Source organism: Myotis myotis, unplaced genomic scaffold (assembly GCF_014108235.1).
Source record: "Myotis myotis isolate mMyoMyo1 unplaced genomic scaffold, mMyoMyo1.p scaffold_m19_p_19, whole genome shotgun sequence".
Lineage (NCBI taxonomy): Eukaryota > Metazoa > Chordata > Mammalia > Chiroptera > Vespertilionidae > Myotis > Myotis myotis.
This window is the reverse complement of record NW_023416323.1, coordinates 36,143,164-36,161,534: the sequence shown is the minus strand read 5'-3', so window position 1 is coordinate 36,161,534 and position 18,371 is coordinate 36,143,164.

The window sequence follows — 18,371 nt, the reverse complement described above, 5'->3', positions numbered from 1 at the left end:
TCCTGTGAGGAGCAAATTTATTCACTAGAATATAATGTGTTATGTGAGTACATACAGTTTTTAATATTTTTTTGCCTCATAGTCCAGTCAAAACAACATGTTTATAAAGTTACTTAGGTTAGCTCCCTTTTCCTGCATCATTCATGTAAATAAAATGCCTCTGCTAATATTGATATATACATGTAATTTTCCTCAGAATGGCTTGATATTAACTACAATTCACATTATAATCTGTTTTACTGTTTTTTTGGTGTATATTCCTACTAGCTTAGGAGTGTCTTAATATACTTTCCTTTTTCTAGGTGATAGGAAAGATATTCTGGTTTTTCTAAGTAATAGGAAAAGTATTCTGGTTTTGTTATTTTTTTCTTGTTTTATTGCTTTAGTTAGAGAAGACTTTTATCTTTACATTAGAGGCCCGGTGCATGAAATTTGTGCAAGGGTAGGGTCCCTAGGCCTGGCCGGCGATCAGGGCCAATTGGGGCCTTCCTTTCAGCTGCCAGCTGGGGCCTCCTCTTCCCGGCTGCCAGCTGGGGCCTTCCTTCATTCCGTGCCACTTCCTGGTGGTCAGAGAACGTCATAGCATATGATCAAACTCCTGAGGGGACACTCTGCATATTAGTCTTTTATATATATAGAGTTCTGCAATTGATGATTTCTGTAGCATAATATATATATATATATATTCTATTTTATAACTATCCCATGAACATATGAAAAGAAAGTATGTTCTTTATTTCCAGGGAAGACAATTTACTACATATTAGTTGAATATTTTTACGTTTTTTAGTGTTCTTTTGTAAATTGGTTTTTCTGCACGTGATATCCCATAGGTCAAGATCTGTGAATACAAGTTCCCTACTTGTTGTGTATGTCTGTATATTCCTCTCTGGTATAGTTTACAGTTTTTGCTTTATCACCACTGATTCTGCATCATTTGGCTCATGCATATTCATAACTGCTATATGTTTATTCAGATTACTCTCTTCAGTATAAATTGTCTTTCTTAGTCTAGTTTATTCTTGTTTTTGGTCTGAATTCTACCTTTCCAAGAGTCTTGCTATCTTTTGTTTGCTTCTCCCCCGACCCCCTTAAATTTTTCTGATTTTGATTTTCCATTGTGTCCAACCTAAAATTTTTCATAGTTTTCCTCATACCTTTTATATTAATCGACATGACAGATATATCTAGTTTTATACAACTTTTAGTTATATACAACTTTTTAAAACATGACTTTTAGCTTTTGACTGTGCTGTTTGCTTTCTCTGGGTCTTCTTGTCTAATAGTTGACCTTTATAATGGTTTTTGAATTTGGGTAGCCCTCTATTTGTTTGAGTAATGTAACCAGCTTCTTCACAGGAAGTTGTGTGATAAATTCCCTTCCCAAGGTCACCAGGGAATGAGGGGTGGAGCCACCATGTAGATCATGTAATGTGGGTTATGTGCGGTGTGCTTGTTTTGTTTTGGTTGGAGTCGGCACGGTGGCTAAGGGCGCTCAGTCTTGAGGTGTATTTTAATGATCATGCCCGCTTTCTCCAATTCCCACCCCCTCTCCTGCATGCTCAGTTAAATGAATGCACAAACCAAATGAATAAATGAATGGCCTGAATAAATGATTGATGGACAATTTTTAGGTAATTGCCAATGTTATAAATATTTTAGGAGCAAAATTTCTTTTTGTGGTTGATGTTGTTTTGTATGTTTGTGCCTCTGCTGAATGTGATTGCTTTTGAACGATCTCATTCCACCCAGGATGGAGAAAACTGGGCTGTTTCTCTGTTTCATCTCTCAGAGCCCTTGCCTGTCTATGTGGAGCACTGAAAATTAGGGACAAATCATCCATTGAAAACAAATGCTTTCCTCGATCTGTGACAGTTGCAAATGACAGATGAGAGGGAGGCTGGTTTCATGCGTTGTACAGGGAAAGAAAAGAGACATATAGCTTATCTGACAGCCACTTTAAAAAAATGTCTTTGAGTGAATTGGCATAAAATAAAATCTGTGCTAGATTTAATCACACGAGGAAAGTTTTCTGAGCTTAACATTTTCTTTCATAAAATGAACAATTCATCCCATTTGGAATGTTAACACATTTGTCATTTTGCTCAGCTTCAATTTATTTGGGGAAAAAAGGGCATAGATTTCTCAAGCTAGAAAGAGTAGTCATAATGGAACGAGACCCAACTTTTTTTAGAATCGAAGCTCCATCCATGTTTCTTAACTGCTCGAATACTTATTTTTCTCATCTATAGAATGGGGTTAACAATACCAACCTTCCAGAAGGAAGAAGCCTTAAATAAAACAGTTTATGAAAATTGCTGGTGTAAGTGGGCGGGAATAAGAACTCCCTTTCTTCCATCCTTGTGTAACCCAGGCCTGTGAGGACGTCACAGCCCAATCCAAGGCTTCTAACGAGCAGCCCAATTCAATTACATCCAATCAGGAAACTTGACTCAATAAGCCAGTGACGAACCTTTTGAGCTCGGTGTGTCAGCATTTTGAAAAACCCTAACTTAACTCTGGTGCTGTGTCACATATAGACATTTTTTGATATTTGCAACCATAGTAAAACAAAGACTTATATTTTTGATATTTATTTTATATACTTAAATGCCATTGAACAAAGAAAAATCAACCAAAAATGAGTTCGCGTGTCACCTCTGACACGCATGTCATAGGTTCGCCATCACTGCAATAAGCTGACCTTTGTGTGACTGTCACAGATGCTCTGTATCGAAGAAGAAATGGGTCCTTTAGGGTTACAACGCTCTTCTGCATTGGGTGCATATATGTTTATCAGGGTTATATCTTCTTGTTGTATCGATCCCTTCAGTATTATGAAGTGGCCTTCCTTATCTCTTGGTATGGCCTTCCCTTTGAGGTCTATTTTGTCAGATATAAGTATTGCTACCCCAGCTTTTTTTTTCATTTCCATTTGCCTGAAAGATATTTTTCCATCCCTTCACTTTCAGTCTGTGTGAGTCCGTTGTTCTGAGGTGGGTCTCTTGTAGACAGCAAATATATGGGTCATGCTTTTTTTTATCCATTCAGCCACTTGATGTCTTTTGATTGGAGCATTTAGTCCGTTTACGTTTAAACTTTTTTAAAAAAAAATATTTTTTATTGATTGCAGAGAGGAAGGGAGAGGGAGAGAGAATTAGAAACAACAACGATGAGAGAGAATCGTGAATCGGCTGCCTCTTGCACGCCTCCCCACTGGGAATGGAGCCCACAACCCGGGCATGTGCCCTGACCAGGAATCGAACCGTGAACTCCTGGTTCATAGGTCATAGCTCAACTACTGAGCTACACCAGCTGGGCTGCTGCTGCTTTTTCCTCATTGGTAACCACTCCTGTACTCACATTCCCTCTTCTAAGACATGCTGTTTCCCATCACTTGAATGTTCTTCCTCGTGGCTTTATAACTTTTTCTTTTGTCAGTGATTCAGGAGGGAGAGGAGATACTCTGCGCGTACTCTATACCCTTTTGATGATAGCTTTCTTAAGCAAACTGCCTGATGCAAATGTTCCTATCAGTCAATTTGCTTGCTAATACACGTAATAATAATAATAGACTCAGCAATGAGATTAAGTTTGCTTTATTAATTTTTCAATATTACATTTCACTAGCAGATGCATTAAAATTAATTGTCACCTTCATTATGCCAACTCTAATGAAAAGACATACATCGTTAGTGATATGCCTACAATATAAAGTGTGTAAGAACATTTATGAGGGAAAAATCAATAACCTCATTAATCGTGTTGATATTTGTTCCTAGTGTCAGTTATCCCCACAGTTATTAACATAGTCACATGATGACAAAAAGTCAATAAATAGCATTTTTTTTCCATGTAGTCTGATCTTGTCTGTCTGTCTTTTAATTCACTTGTGTTTCATATTTTGTTTTATGTGCAAAATCTCATTGTTAAAAAAGTTTGTCATTAAGATTGAACCAGATGTACTCTATATTTGCATTATATGTTTCTAAATAGTCATAAAGTAAGCCTGAAACCACCATTTATATAAAATTATGTATATATAAATGACTTAAAATTTAAATTCTATCTATTGACAAAATGAGTCTAAATTCTGTACAGTGGCCATATCTTGAAATCTCTCATTTAACTTTGGATGTGGAAAGGAAATAGTATCTTATGTTTCTCCAGATTTGAAAACTTAAAAGGCCATTGTACCTTCTGCTACGTACTACAATTATTTATTTATTTATTTTTAAATAATTTATTATACTCCAGTGGCTTTTGGTTCCCTATAGAAAATTGGGCACACAGAACATAATTTGATTTAATTTTCAGTCTAAGTTTAATCTACTTTATTTGTTGGGGTGACATTGGTTAATAAATTATAAAGGTTTCAGGTGTACAATTCTATAATATTTCATCTGTAAATTGTATTGTGTGTTCACCACCCCAAGTCAAAGCTGTCTCCATCACCATTTACCTCCCCCTCTTCTACCTTTCCACCCCTTTTTCCTCTGATAATTGCCATGCTGTTGTTTATAGGTTTTTTCTTAATCCCTTCACCTTTTTTACCTAGCCCCCCAACTCCCTCCCCTCTGATAGCTGTTAGTCTGTTCTCTGTATCAGTGCATCTGTTTTATTTTATATTACCTTAAAAATATTTTAAAATGAAATATAATACCCAAACCACTAGTTGTACAACAGAAGAAATAACAAATCCTTTTTAATACAAAGTTCTATTAAAAATTTCAAAGCTTGTTAATTACAGGTTTATTTTAAGTCTATATTTTGTGTGTACACGCGTGTATATGTGTACATGCTTTATTGAAGTTTACTATTATGACAGTTCCATCCTGAAGTGTATTGCCTTTTATAGGAAACATCACAATATTATAATTGTTTTTATTATAGACTAAATGATTGTACTCAACCTAAAGAGTTGAAATGATAATATTATATTATCATTATAATAATAATGCAAGAAGACAGAAAACCCTTATCTTGGAGAATAATAAGTAAATATGCTTGCATCTCCAGCAAACACTATATGAATGTGTCTGCCTTTGAGATGACAGGGCACTGGATAACCAATGGTTAAAAGAGAGCAGGAAATTAAAGGATATATTAGAATAAAGAGAAAATGTTGACCAAAAATTGATGGATGACTCCACTAAACAGAATAGTCAAGGAATTCTAATGACCTAATATTTATTATAATAATTCAAAGCAATTTGAAGTTAGCCCAAGGACCTCCAAACCTTATGATTTAATTCCATGGTTATAAATAATCCAACGGCCCTTGGAAGTTGTAATGGAAGGGAATTATGACCATGTACTTGGCCTCTTGAGCCACAATAAATGTGCTATAAGAATGTCAACTACATGTGATACCTTTTGTGAGAGACCATTTTAGTGGCACAGACTGGAGCTTGAAAAGAGCTATGTGGAAGTATAGTTCTATAATTCTAATAAGAAGACAAAGGGTGTGAAATCAACAGGCAAAATTTTATAATCTCTCTGCATTTCACCTTACCAAGGAGATGGACTCTATATTTTGGATTGTAAATTCTCGAATTAAATATTTTGCCTTAGCCATACTTCTTTAAGCTTTTTCTCCCTACTCCCTGACCCACAAAAAATACCAGAATAGGATGTTGGGTTTACTAATAAAAAAAAAAAAACCTACAAAATTTTAAGTAGTTAAAATTTCCTGAGATATTAAAAAATGTTTAAGGTAGATTAAACTTAGACCAAAAATTAAATCAAATTATATTCTGTGTGCTCAATTTTCTGTAGGGAACCAAAAGCCACTGGAGTATAAAATTTCTAATTAATTATGTGGAATGCTAATGGATTTTAAATTAAAAATACGTGCTGTTTAACACCGCCTCACTCCACACCGTTTTGCAAATGGATAGTACAATAAAGCCGTCCTATGAAGTCTGGAATGCACGGGAGGTATCATTGTCACTTCTCCCATTCGCTCCAAGGAGAAGAGCTGTCTGTGCTCTGCGTCAGTGGGGCTCCGGCAGATCTGCTTTGACAGGTCACCCTGAAGGCTTGTTTTGCTGCACCCCGTGCAGTAATGAATTAACCAGTGACCCCCTTTCTAGTTTCATAGTCGTTTGTCAGCCTTCCTTCTTTTACAGATATGGAAACTGAGGTTCAGCACATTTAAATGTCTCAGATGCCATAACTAATACTCACCAGCGCCGACAACCCCAAACAAGACTTCTCATTCCAGGCTGGGCACTCCTCAGTGAACCCCAACAAGCCCACATGGAAAGGGCACAGCAGTTAGGTTTGCCTCCGTGAGGAACAGCACATGTGGACTTCTCCCACAATGCTCTTTTCCTTGGTACCAGGTAAATCACACATTGATACGAATGTCCAGGGACCTATGTAGTTAGGTAATATTTAATCTTATATAACTGTGTCATTCCAACTACTGTGGTTTTAAAAAGGTTTGGTTACATTTATAAGTTAACATTATTAAGTCAACGCTAATTCCTCAGACTCCTAATATGTATGATCTGATCTATGAAAATTATATTTATGGTCTACTACCCATCCATCATGTATCTTTCTCTCTTCCTTCCCTCTCCTTCCTCCCTCTCTCCCTCCCTCCCTTCCTTCCTTCCTTCCTCCCTTTCTTCCTTCCTTCCATTATCTATCTCATTGTTTTAAAGACACACACACATTAACACAATTTCTTTGGCATATTACAGATTCTGTAGCAGCATTAATGTTTATTAGGAATCTCAAGGTAGAGGGTTAATATACAATTTATTTTTTTTCTCTTTGACTCCCTTTAAATAATGCCAAAGACTAAGCTTGCATGAAAAATAAACTTTGGTAAATAATTCCTTAATATTGTGATAGAGTAAGAATTCAAGGAAGTCATGTTTGTTTAATTAAATATGAAGTTTAGAATGGAAAAAAAGCTGATAGCTGTTAAAATTGGGGGTAGGCTATGTGGAGGCTTAAATATAGTGTTATTTATACTATTACATGCCTGAAATTTTTAGGATAAAAAGTTAAAATTTTTAAAATTACATAGGATTATCATTTACTTGTTCTTTTATTGAGAATCAGTAGTTCTTTCATTTTGGATTTTTAGCCTAAAACTCCATTTAGATAGCTTCTTCGTAGTCACGTGACCATATCATATATCATCTAAACCAGGACCCTGCTGGGAACGTTGAGGAATGGCAATTATGAGATAGGGCTGTTCAAAACAAACTGAGATCGATGGCCTATCACTTGATAGGAATTCTACTGAATATCTTTTAAAAAGGCATTTTTCTGAAAGTCATTGAGTAACCATAATGAGCAAATAGTTTGTCCAGTGTGGCTCAGTGGTTGAGCGTCGACCTATGAACCAGGAGGTCATGGTTGGATTAATTGACCAGCTGCCCCCTACATGCCTCACACTGCAACCCAGGCTTGATCCCCAGTGTGGGGCGTGTAGGGAGCAGACAATCAATGATGCTCTCTTATCATTGACTAGAAGCCCAGTGCCCAGGGGGGGTCCCTGAGCCCAGCCTGCGCCCTCTTGCAGTCCAGGACCCCTTGGGGGATGTCCACCTGCCAGCTTAGGTCCGATCCCCTTAGGGGATCCCTCTTGCAGTCAGACATCCCTCTTGCAGTCCGGGACTCTCACAGTCCAGGACCCCTTGCTCCTTACTGCTCACTTGCAGCGGCGGGAGAGGCTCCTGCCACCGCCGCTGTGCTCTCTAGCCATGAGTCTGGCTTCTGGCTGAGCAGCACTCCTGCTGTGGGTGTGCACTGACCACCAGGGAACAGCTCCTGCGTTGAGCATATGCCCCCTGGTGGTCAGTGCGCATCATAGTGACTGGTCATTCTTTTGCTGGCCATCCTGTTGTTCGATCGATTTGCATATTAGGGTTTTATTATGTAGGATGTTTCTATCTCTCCCTCTCCTTTCCTCTCTGAAATATCTATATATCTATCTATATCTATATCTATATCTATATCTATATCTATATCTATATCTATATCTATATCTATATCTATATCTATATCTATATAGTTAATAACCAAATAAACCTCAGCAACAATGCCAGTTTTTCCCGCGTTGGCCTGCATCTGTAAAGGAGGTTGTTGTTCACGAAGGCAGTGCTGGGCCTGCTTCCTGGGGAGCGCGCCTTTCTGGATGCAGGCTCCCTGGCAATGGGCGAGTGCTGTGGGGTTTGGACACAGCACGCATGGCTAGCGCTTTGAGAGTTAAGGAGCTCCCAAGCACCAGTTGGCTGTGGGAGATTGTGGCCCCCAGCCATTTCCCGAATCCCAGGGCTGTCACAGAACCCTTTTCCTTTTCATCCCCGTGCCCAGCCAGCTGGCAGGGGTGTGGTCATGGGGCTGTGAGTGGGGTGCTGGCGGTGAGCACCGTGTGTGCCTCGGGAGTCTCCAATGAAGGCTTCAGATCGTGGGCACACAGTTTCCTCAGACATAGTGATTTAGGTCTGACACCTCATGTGAACATGGTTGGCATATTTTACACAAAATAGGAAACTCGACTAATGTATGTTTGCGATAACAATTTTTTTCACATTTTCAAACTGAATTTTATGCACTGAAATTGTTTCACTTTTTGCCAAACAATTTTAATTTCAACTCCAAGCCAGCCTAAGTAGCAATACAGTAACAGAAGTGCTACTCATAAAGTATAAGACAAGTACTACTGAAAATGTCTGAAGTTTGAGAGCTTTGTTGAACATACTGTCTTTTTTTTTAACATACTGTCTTAATAAAACTTTTACTTGCAATTAAATTTTGACCTAGTATTATGATGAATTATAAGCAAAGTGTCTCAATAAACATTCATCATTCCAATAATTTAAATTCATATCAACTGCTATAAAATTACATTTCTTCTTCAAGAGCTTTAAAAATGTCAGTACACTTTGATACAGGAATTCAGCTTTGAGGGATGGATAATGCTCTCTATAAGTTTTCTTTGTTTTATCAGTTTTTGGAAATGGTCGTTAATTAATGTTATTATCTATAATAATAAAAGCATAATATGCTAATTAAACCGATGTCCTTCCAAATGAAGCCGGGGCTGCAGGCAAGGGATCCAGGCAGCCGCTGCAGCTGCAAAGGCCTACTCTTACACGAATTTCATGCATTGGGCCTCTTGCTTTAAATAAGATCTCAATGAATTATATATGTATATAAAACAATACATATATGTGTGTCTATATACATATGTATATAAGTATTTATATATACACACATATGTACATGTATACATATGTATATATGACAAGATTTATACCCACAAACCCCAAAGCAGGTTGGGAAAATGTACCTTATTTCCAGACTCTGTCACTTAGAGGTTATTCTGTTGAGGGAGGTCTATGGTCCATCATTAATGTGAATTATTTACTTACTACTATTGGTTTTAGACAATTTATATTATGTGTTTACATTAAACAAAGTTCTTGGTATTTCTTCTGTTACTTACAAAAAAAAGCTAACTGGCTGAGAGAGAGATATTTCTAAGTGTCTAGAAAAAATGTTTCTAAATCATTAATATTATCTATTAATGGTTTATCATTTTTATAAACATCCTGTTTTCCTGAACTTTCTGTAATTCCCCAAATTGAGACAGACATATTTACAAGTCACTTATAGAAGCTACTTGATATTTAACTATGAGTTTGAGATCTTTGAAGAATGAAATAATAGCATAAATATTTTTTATATAGTATAAACTTGTGCCTGTTCTGGGTAAATATATAAAATAACATAGTGCAAGATGATGAATAAAAAAGTGCTTTGATTTATACTTTTATTTTGTATACTTATATAATAAATGCCACAAAGAAACAGCCCTTGTCTACAAAGGGGCCTAAGAGTAATATTTTGGGAATGGTACTGAAGGGAGAGGAAGATGCCAGTAGCATCCTAAATGCTACGTAGTCACCAACTAGATCATCTTTTCATCAACATTGCTTTTGTTCCATGACTCAGTTTCCCCCCCCTTTGCCCGCTATGTCTTCTATATTTTGAACCAGTGAAATCCTACTGACACATCAAAGCTCATTTCAAAAGCCATTCCTCCATCCAGCCTTCTTTCATCCCTCACCAGCAAAAAATAATTTTTCTTCTCTTCACACCACTCCCAGGACACACCACTATATACTGCAGTGTGTGTGTGTGTGTGTGTGTGTGTGTGTGTGTGTGTCTGTGTGTGTGCTGTGAGTACATGCACACTCAAGTTTTACCTGCACTCAATTTCTGTTTTGGGGGAAAGTGTGAGACTTGGGCTCAAACAGATTTTGCCTCATACGTACATGTCCTCAGAAATACATGGCCTTGGCCATAGGACATCAGTAATTGCTTCCTGCATTGAGACTGAAGTAGACAGTCTTGCAGTTAGTGTGAGATGAAGCAGTGGGTAGCAAATGGTTTAACATGCCCTGGCTGGTTTTGCTCAGTGGTTAGAGTGTCAACCCATGGATGGAAGGGTCTTAGGTTTGATCTGGTCAAGGGCAGGTACCTGGTTGCAGGTTCAATCCCTCACCCTGGTAGGGGTATGTGCAGCAGGCTACCAATCGATGTTTCTCTCTCTTTCTCCCTTCCACTCTCTCTAAAAATCAATGGAAAGAATATCCTCACTCCTCAGGTAAGGATTTAAAAAAATGGCTTAATGTTACAGAAACATAGCAGCAGTTCAACTCTGGCCAGTTTATTCTTGTTATCATTATTATAGTAATATATTAGCATTTAATTTTTGTATCCCCCAGGGTGCTAATCACAGTGCTTATATTGGAAGTTTCAAAACATTTAAAATTTTAGTTGACATACATTTTAATACATAAAACTGAGTATTTTTTATGTTGGAAGCTAATTTAGCAAGATGCCTTGTTTTAAATAAATGTCAAATCATTTAACATGCGATAAATGCATTATTTCCTAATTTGTTTAGCTTTCTCAGCATATTATTAACTTTAACCTTTTAATTTGTATACACATTACATTAGGTAAATAACTATTACAGCTACTCCAGTATGCTTTGTGCTAACTGCTTTTTAATACTCTGACATATGCCTGTATATAACTAAGCTGCATTTTGGGACTTCAGTATTAAAGGTTTGATGTTTTATTGATAATATATTTGAGTAGGCTAGGAATGAAGGCTAATCATAATTGATCTTTTCTTTTTTTTTAATAAATATATTTTTATTGATTTCAGAGAGGAAGGGAGAGGGAGAAAGATACAGAAACATCAATGATGAGAGAGAATCATTGGTTGGCTGCCTCCTGCATGCCCCCCACTGGGGACCCAGCCTGCAACCCTCCTGGGAATCAAATCGTGACTTCCTGGTTCATAGGTCAACGCTCAATCACTGGCCTGGCTGTTCTTTTCTTACAATTTGCAACAACTACAAATTCGCACAGAAATATTTAAGAAGGTCAAATACTGATTTTGGGGTTTTCTGTATTACAGTCCATCCAATGAAAATAAAATTTTTTCTATGATGTCCATTGCTAAAGTGGTGCTCTTAGTTAAATCTTATTCACTTAGTTGTGATATGATCTCAAAATTGGAGTGTCTAAGGGAACAAGACATTTTACATCATTTTTATGATGCAGCAGGTCTCATTTAAGAAAAATAAGCAGAGGGGGCACGTTTTAGAAAATGTAGTGTTTAGGTTTTTTCCCCACTTAATGTCACATTTCATTTATTAATTCTTTTACTTATCCACCCAAATGCTGTTTATCAAACACCTACTCTGTGTTATACTGGACTGAATAAATATTGGAGATACAGCAATGAATAGATTTTGATAGAACTTGTTTTATGTTTTGTTTTTCATAACTACAATTTTATTTTCAAATACACTGATGGTATACTCCATTTAAAAAAATTATGATTCTATTTTGACTTCAAAATAACACCATCTATAATTGTCAGGTTCTGTCATTATAGTAATTAGAAGACTCCTCAAAAGACTGACAAGAAGCAAGAGATTGAGGATTAAGCCTCTATCAAACTCATGAAAATTGGTTAGAATATTCAGGACCTATCACAACCTTTGAATTTCCTGAAACACCACACTGTATATCCCTTACAATATATAGGAACCCGGGAAAGTAGAATATGTTCCCTTTCATCCCCAGCCTTTTATTTTGTACCCAGGAACAAACCCCTCCATACGATCAACAGTAAGTGCTGTGTCTGCCGCCATGTTTCATTAGACTGCAGATGAGTAAGCATCAAAGGTTGGGAAAGAAACAAAGTTGACTTTTATTTCTATTGTTCTTCCATACAGACAAAATAAACATTTTCTTTTTGGTGGAAAGAAAAATAAAACATTTTTTGTCAAATTCAACTGATATCGTTCTTTTTTTAAAAAATATATTTTTATTGATTTCAGAGAGGAAGGGAGAGGGAAAGAGAGATAGAAACATCAATGATGAAAGAGAATTATCGATCAGCTGCCTCCTGCACGCCCCCTACTGGGGATCGAGCCCACAACCCTGGCATGTGCCCTTGACTGAAATGGAACTCGGGACCCTTCAGTCCGCAGGCCGCCGCTCTACCCACTGAGCCAAACCGGTTAGGGCCTGGTATAGTTCTTAACAACAACAACAACAACAAAAAAAAACCCTGAATTTTTTTTGGAGCTTCAAAACAGTCTCTTAGTACACAAGGTTGTCAATAAGATTAATTTCATGAACTGTTCAAGCGAAATGAGAAGCTAATATAAATATATTTAAAACCAGTTATTAACTGGTTGCAAAGTTAAGCCACATTTAGCCTAATTAATGAACCAGGTAAACTATCCAATTTTTCCCACATAACGGTTTTCTCTTAAGAATTTGTTAACACATTGAAAAAATACACAGCTACGTTCGGTGGGTTATAAATTAAACCCTTCGCCTGTGTTCTGCTCACTCGGCTGCATTTCTTCCATTTTGGCCTTGTAAAATGTATCATATTTTATGTACTGATGACATTTCTCTATAACCAACTGATTGCTCATCGCATATATTCTAATGTCAGACGCTGTGTGCAGGGAACTTACAGTGAAAACCATGTCATTTAAATGGCTATTAACCTGAAGTCTATGTTTGAAAAAACTAATTTCCCACCATTACTGATTGCGTATCAGTTCAGTCTTAAAACTGCACTTACTTTAATGATCTATCTTCCTCCTTCAAAGGTAGATTTAGTGTCATTTCAGCGTTTCCCACTCCAGGGATGATGCACTCTCAGTCAGGTAGTCTCTCCTCATTGCATTTGCCACAGGGAACCAGGGGTGCAAGTCTGCATTCCCCTGTCTACACCATAAGAGAAAACCGCTCTTTTGTCGGCACCTCCACCATTGTACATCCAGTTTCAACCTACCGTAATGGACCCCGACTCCAAGAAGGCTTGCTGAGTTTGCTTGCAAATGAGTATGCGGTACTTACACGTCTGTGGTTTTATTGACGTGTTCCTTCCTGTTCCTGTGGTTTTTAATTGAAACCCCCACTGCTCCGCCCAGCTTTAGGGATGCAGAATATAGGGGTTTTACATTCACTTTCCAGCTCAGACAAGAGGAGCTCAGAGGCCCCAGTTCATTGTAACATAATCTGTAGATTGTAGCGTTTCTTCTGGTCTGTAATAAAATGACGAGTCTCAGCATGAATTCATGGCTGAATGAAATCAGAGTTTATGAGAAGTTTAATTTTTCAACACAGGCAACTGTCATGACCTATGGGTTTGTGTATTCAACAGCCTATTAGAAACATCTCCTGTTTGTAACGTTCTACAGTAGTGCTGAGACCCAGACAGGAAGCGAACATTTTATTTTCTCGGAACGTAGTTGAGCTGCTAACACTGATCATTGCTACTTGGCACCGAGGAGCCTGTGTTATTTGGCTGTATTACTAGATTGCAGTGAAATAGGTGTTTACGTTTATTCATTGGTCTCTTGCCCCCTCTGCCTCCCGTGATTGTATTTTAGAAACACAGAGCTGACTATTCAGTTGGTAGTGAGTTTTATAACCAATGACCAAGTGGCTCATCAGGATTAACTTTGATCAGTCTTTCCTTTCTTCTTCCTCCCCCTGCTCTAGTTTGACCAGTTTTCAAACTATATTAGAAGTGGAATCTTGTTTAATTTTTAAACACTTCTATATGAACTTCAAAAGTATGAATATATATAAAACTGAAGGAGAGAAGGGAAACCAAAACTACCACCTTCCTTCTGTGCTTCCTCTGCCCAGTTCCCAGAGTCATCTTAATTTAACATCGTTCACAAAGAGGACAGAGTCAAAGGTTGTTATACTTGTACTAGAGGCCATATGCATGAAATTCGTGCAAGAGTAGGCCTTCCTTCCCCCAGCTGCCAACACTGGCTTCCCTCTGGCCGCCAGCAGGCATCCTGGATCCAGGCTTCCCTCACAGCCCTGCTTTGTCCAGAAGGACGTCTGGTCTAATTAGCATATTACAATTTCATTATTATAGATTTCAATCTCACCAAGAATAGAAGGTGGAACATTAGACTATGCCAAGGAAATCCAACATTTTTTCCCAATTTTCCTGGCCAGAAGTTCTACTGGATTTAAGAACATCATATTATTGCCCAGTTTTCTTCATATTCTAATTTAAGTTCTTTGATAATATAGATGACTATCTATAATAATAAAAGAGCGATATGCTGATTAGACCGGGTGTCATTCCAGTCCAAGCTGGCAGCCAGAGGGAAACCTGAGTCCCGGGTGCCAGAGGGAAGCCAGTGCCAGCAGCTGGGGGAAGGAAGGCCTACCCTTGCATGAATTTTGTGCATGGGCATCTAGTGATCTAATAAATCCAGGAATTCCTGTATCTTGGCGATCATCATAATGCCACTTTATCACGTCCTGATCTCAGTTCTGTGACTAACTGCATTCTTCCCCCACCAGCAAACAGATTTAACATCTTAGTTTTGATTTTCCCCAGAAGCAGGATGACTTAAGATGCAAATGCAAGGAATTCATTTGAGAAGCGAAATAACACTAGTAAAGGAGTTGGGGAGCGAACTAGAGAAGCAGAAGCAATAAGGAAGGCATTATCAAGCCACATTCCACAGGAACTGGAACTTCGTTCCCACAGGAAACTCAGGGAGCCAGTGCAAAACACCTGCCGCGGAATGATCTCACTGGAGGGGCCAGCAAGGTAGCCTGTCATTAACATACCAACTCCGATCATGGATCATCGATCATCAATATTGGGATAGGGAGGCCAAATCCCAGACTCTAGTAACTTGATCTGCCAGGGAGACAACAAAGTGGTCTCTGGTGGCAAAAGAATCCTCGGGAAATGAAATGTTGGTGCCTCCAGCTGGCATTGGCGCTGCTATGCTCTGAAGTGTTCGGAGCAAGGAGTTATGTTGGGGGCACCAACATCTATGGAACTGCAGTCAATGCAATGAGAAATGCCTAGCTGTTCACCTTCCTCGCATCCCTGTGTGAGATTGTCCGTCCAATGTAGGGCAGATCACTTCTAATTGGTTCTATATAGGAGTGTCTTTTCATAGAGACTGTTCAAGACAAGGATCCTCCTCTGGGAAATTCAGTCTCTGACTCCCATATTTTTAGGCATATCTAATGAGACTTACAATTAATCCTGGGATTCGATTCCATAAGGGGGTTCCAAGTCCCAAGGCCCTGTTAACATACCCAAAAGTGCTGGCACCCCAGAAAACCCCCAGAGCTTGGAGAAATCACTTAGAGGGCTGATGTGCCTGACATCCAAAGTGATCTACTTTGAAAGGTGGCGTTGTGTGAATTCATTGATTTAACTGTCCACTGTAAAGGGACTTGCCTTTTTCCTTTTGAAGTGTTTCCTTTAAAAGGTCCCGGCTTCCTCTCTATGATAAGCAAAGAAACCGTTCACATTTCAGAACCTGACTTATTGAATGACATTTGGACAATTTTAGTCTCTCCTTTGTAAAAATGGTGGGAGGAGGGGCAAAGGTATTGTGTACATTTACATTTTAAATTGTGTAATCATGTTATTATCTGAAACTAATACCGTGCTGTTAAAATTTAGATAAAGTGTCCTGTAATGCATACAAAATGTTCATTTGTTGAAGGCCATTAAGTTAATTTTCTGGCAACAAGATTAAATGCAAGGCATTTACATAATCATTAGTCGAGAGGTGTAGAAAAGATAATTAAATATTCCACCACATTAATTCATATTTAATTAACTATGTTTTAGTGATCCTTCTGTCTGAATATTAATATTTTGTAAATAAACAATTAGAATGCATACTGATTTTTATTAAAGGTTTATCCTTAAGACTAAGTAAAGGATGCAATTATTAATTTAATGATATATAATTTTGAAACCTGATCAGTTTAGAAAGGCCTTTCATGGGCCTAAGTGATGATGGCGTCATATTTTATATTCCCAACTGCAATGTACCAAATAGATCTAAAAGTATATTTATTTATTTTCATGATATTCCACTCTGTGGTTCCTTTAAATCAGGATTGATATTGAACTTTAAAAATGAAACTTAGTTATTATACACCAAACCTCATTTAGTTATGGCCACATTCACATGTGATATTTCTGGGAAATGACATACATATATATATAATTGATTACAGAGTAGAAGGGAGAGGGAGAGAATGATAGAAACATAAATGATGAAAGAGAATCATTGATCGGCTGCCTCCTGCACCGCCGCCCCCCCCCCCCCCCCCGCTTCCCTCCCTTCTAGGGATGGAGCCTGCAACCTGGGCATCTGGGCATGTGTCCTCAAACTGTGACCTCTTGGTTCATAGGTTGATGCTCAACCACTGAGCCATGCTGGCCGAGCTGACTTTATTATTCAGAAGGCAGTAACAATTAAGCAAGTCCAAATAAGATCCAATTGGTGGAAGCTATAGGTAAGGTTTATAGCCAATGAAGAGTCTACTAGGAGGTACAATTTTTGAGGTATTAAGAGATTTTTTTTCATGAAGTATTAGGGAAATTCTTGCAAAGATAATTAAACATTTGTAGGAGCAAGAACTCTAGTGTTTCCTAACCTTAGATGCAAAACATTTGTGGAGGGCATATATTTTAGTAAAATGGAATTCTAAAAAATACATGCACTGTATCTTTAACTATTCTTGCCTTTATTTGCCTGGACAGTTTGGAAGCCAGGAAAGGAATAGCCCAGATCTTCACTAACCATTCTCAGTAAGAAAAGAAACGAAATATAAAGTAGGAAAAAAAGGGGGGTTGATCTTTCTGAATCATGAGAATGTAATCTTCACTAAAAAAGAAAGTTACATTAAAACATCACTAAGCAACAGTCATATTTTCCTGTCAGGAGACGTTATTTCATATTAAATTGTAACATCCCAAGCAAAAAATGTGGGTGTTTTCAATATGAAATAGTTGGGCAAACAATTCAATATTGATTTTAACTGTCTAAATGGAATTTTCAGGGAAAAGGTTGTTTCACTAGCACACACTTCCTAATGGAAACATTGGTTTCTAGAATTATAGGAAGGGGAATATTAAGGTTGCTTTTGTTTCATTTTAAAGCTGTTGGGACTTTCATATTTACAATATGGTATGGTTAGTGTTTCCCTGGGCTGTGGCCAAAATAGAGTCCCTCCTGGTTTGTGAAAACCACTGCTCTCAGGGTTGGAAATCATTCTGCTTGTGATTCAACCCACAGTGTGCACCCACAGTGTGCACCCACAGTGTGCTGGCATCATGGAGAAGGGACACTACAGCGCCCACATGCACAGGTGAAGTTCCAAAACACTCTGTACAACCCCCACTTCATAAATCCTGATAGTGATTTTCCAGCCCCTATTTTTTAATTTTGATTTTGCCCCTCCTTCATCCCTGTTCATGGCAGAATCCCACTGTTGTTCTCCCTTCGGCAGCTTAGCATCCCTAGAGATGGTTGGATTGATAGCTCACCCAGATAACCACGACATTGGCTCATTCATTCCACAAATACTTTTTTAAAAAATTCCTTATTGTTTAAAGTATTACATAAGTCTCCTTTTTCTCCCATTGACATCCCCCTGGCCGCCCTCACCCCCCAGCACATGCCCTCACCCCTCTACTGTCTGTGTCAATTGGTTATGTTCATACGCATGCATACAAGTCCTTTGGTTGATCTCTTACTCCTCACCTTCCGCCTTCCCTCTGAGGTTTGACAATCTGTTCGATGCTTCTCTGTCTCTGACTCTATTTTTTTTTCATCCGCTTATGTTGTTCATTATATTCCACAAATGAGTGAGATCCTGTGATACTTATCTTTCTCTGACTGGCTTATTTCGCTTTGCATAATGCTCTCCAGTTCTATCCACGCTGTTGCAAATGGTAAGAATTCCTTCTTTTTTATAGCAGCATAGTATTCCATAGTGTA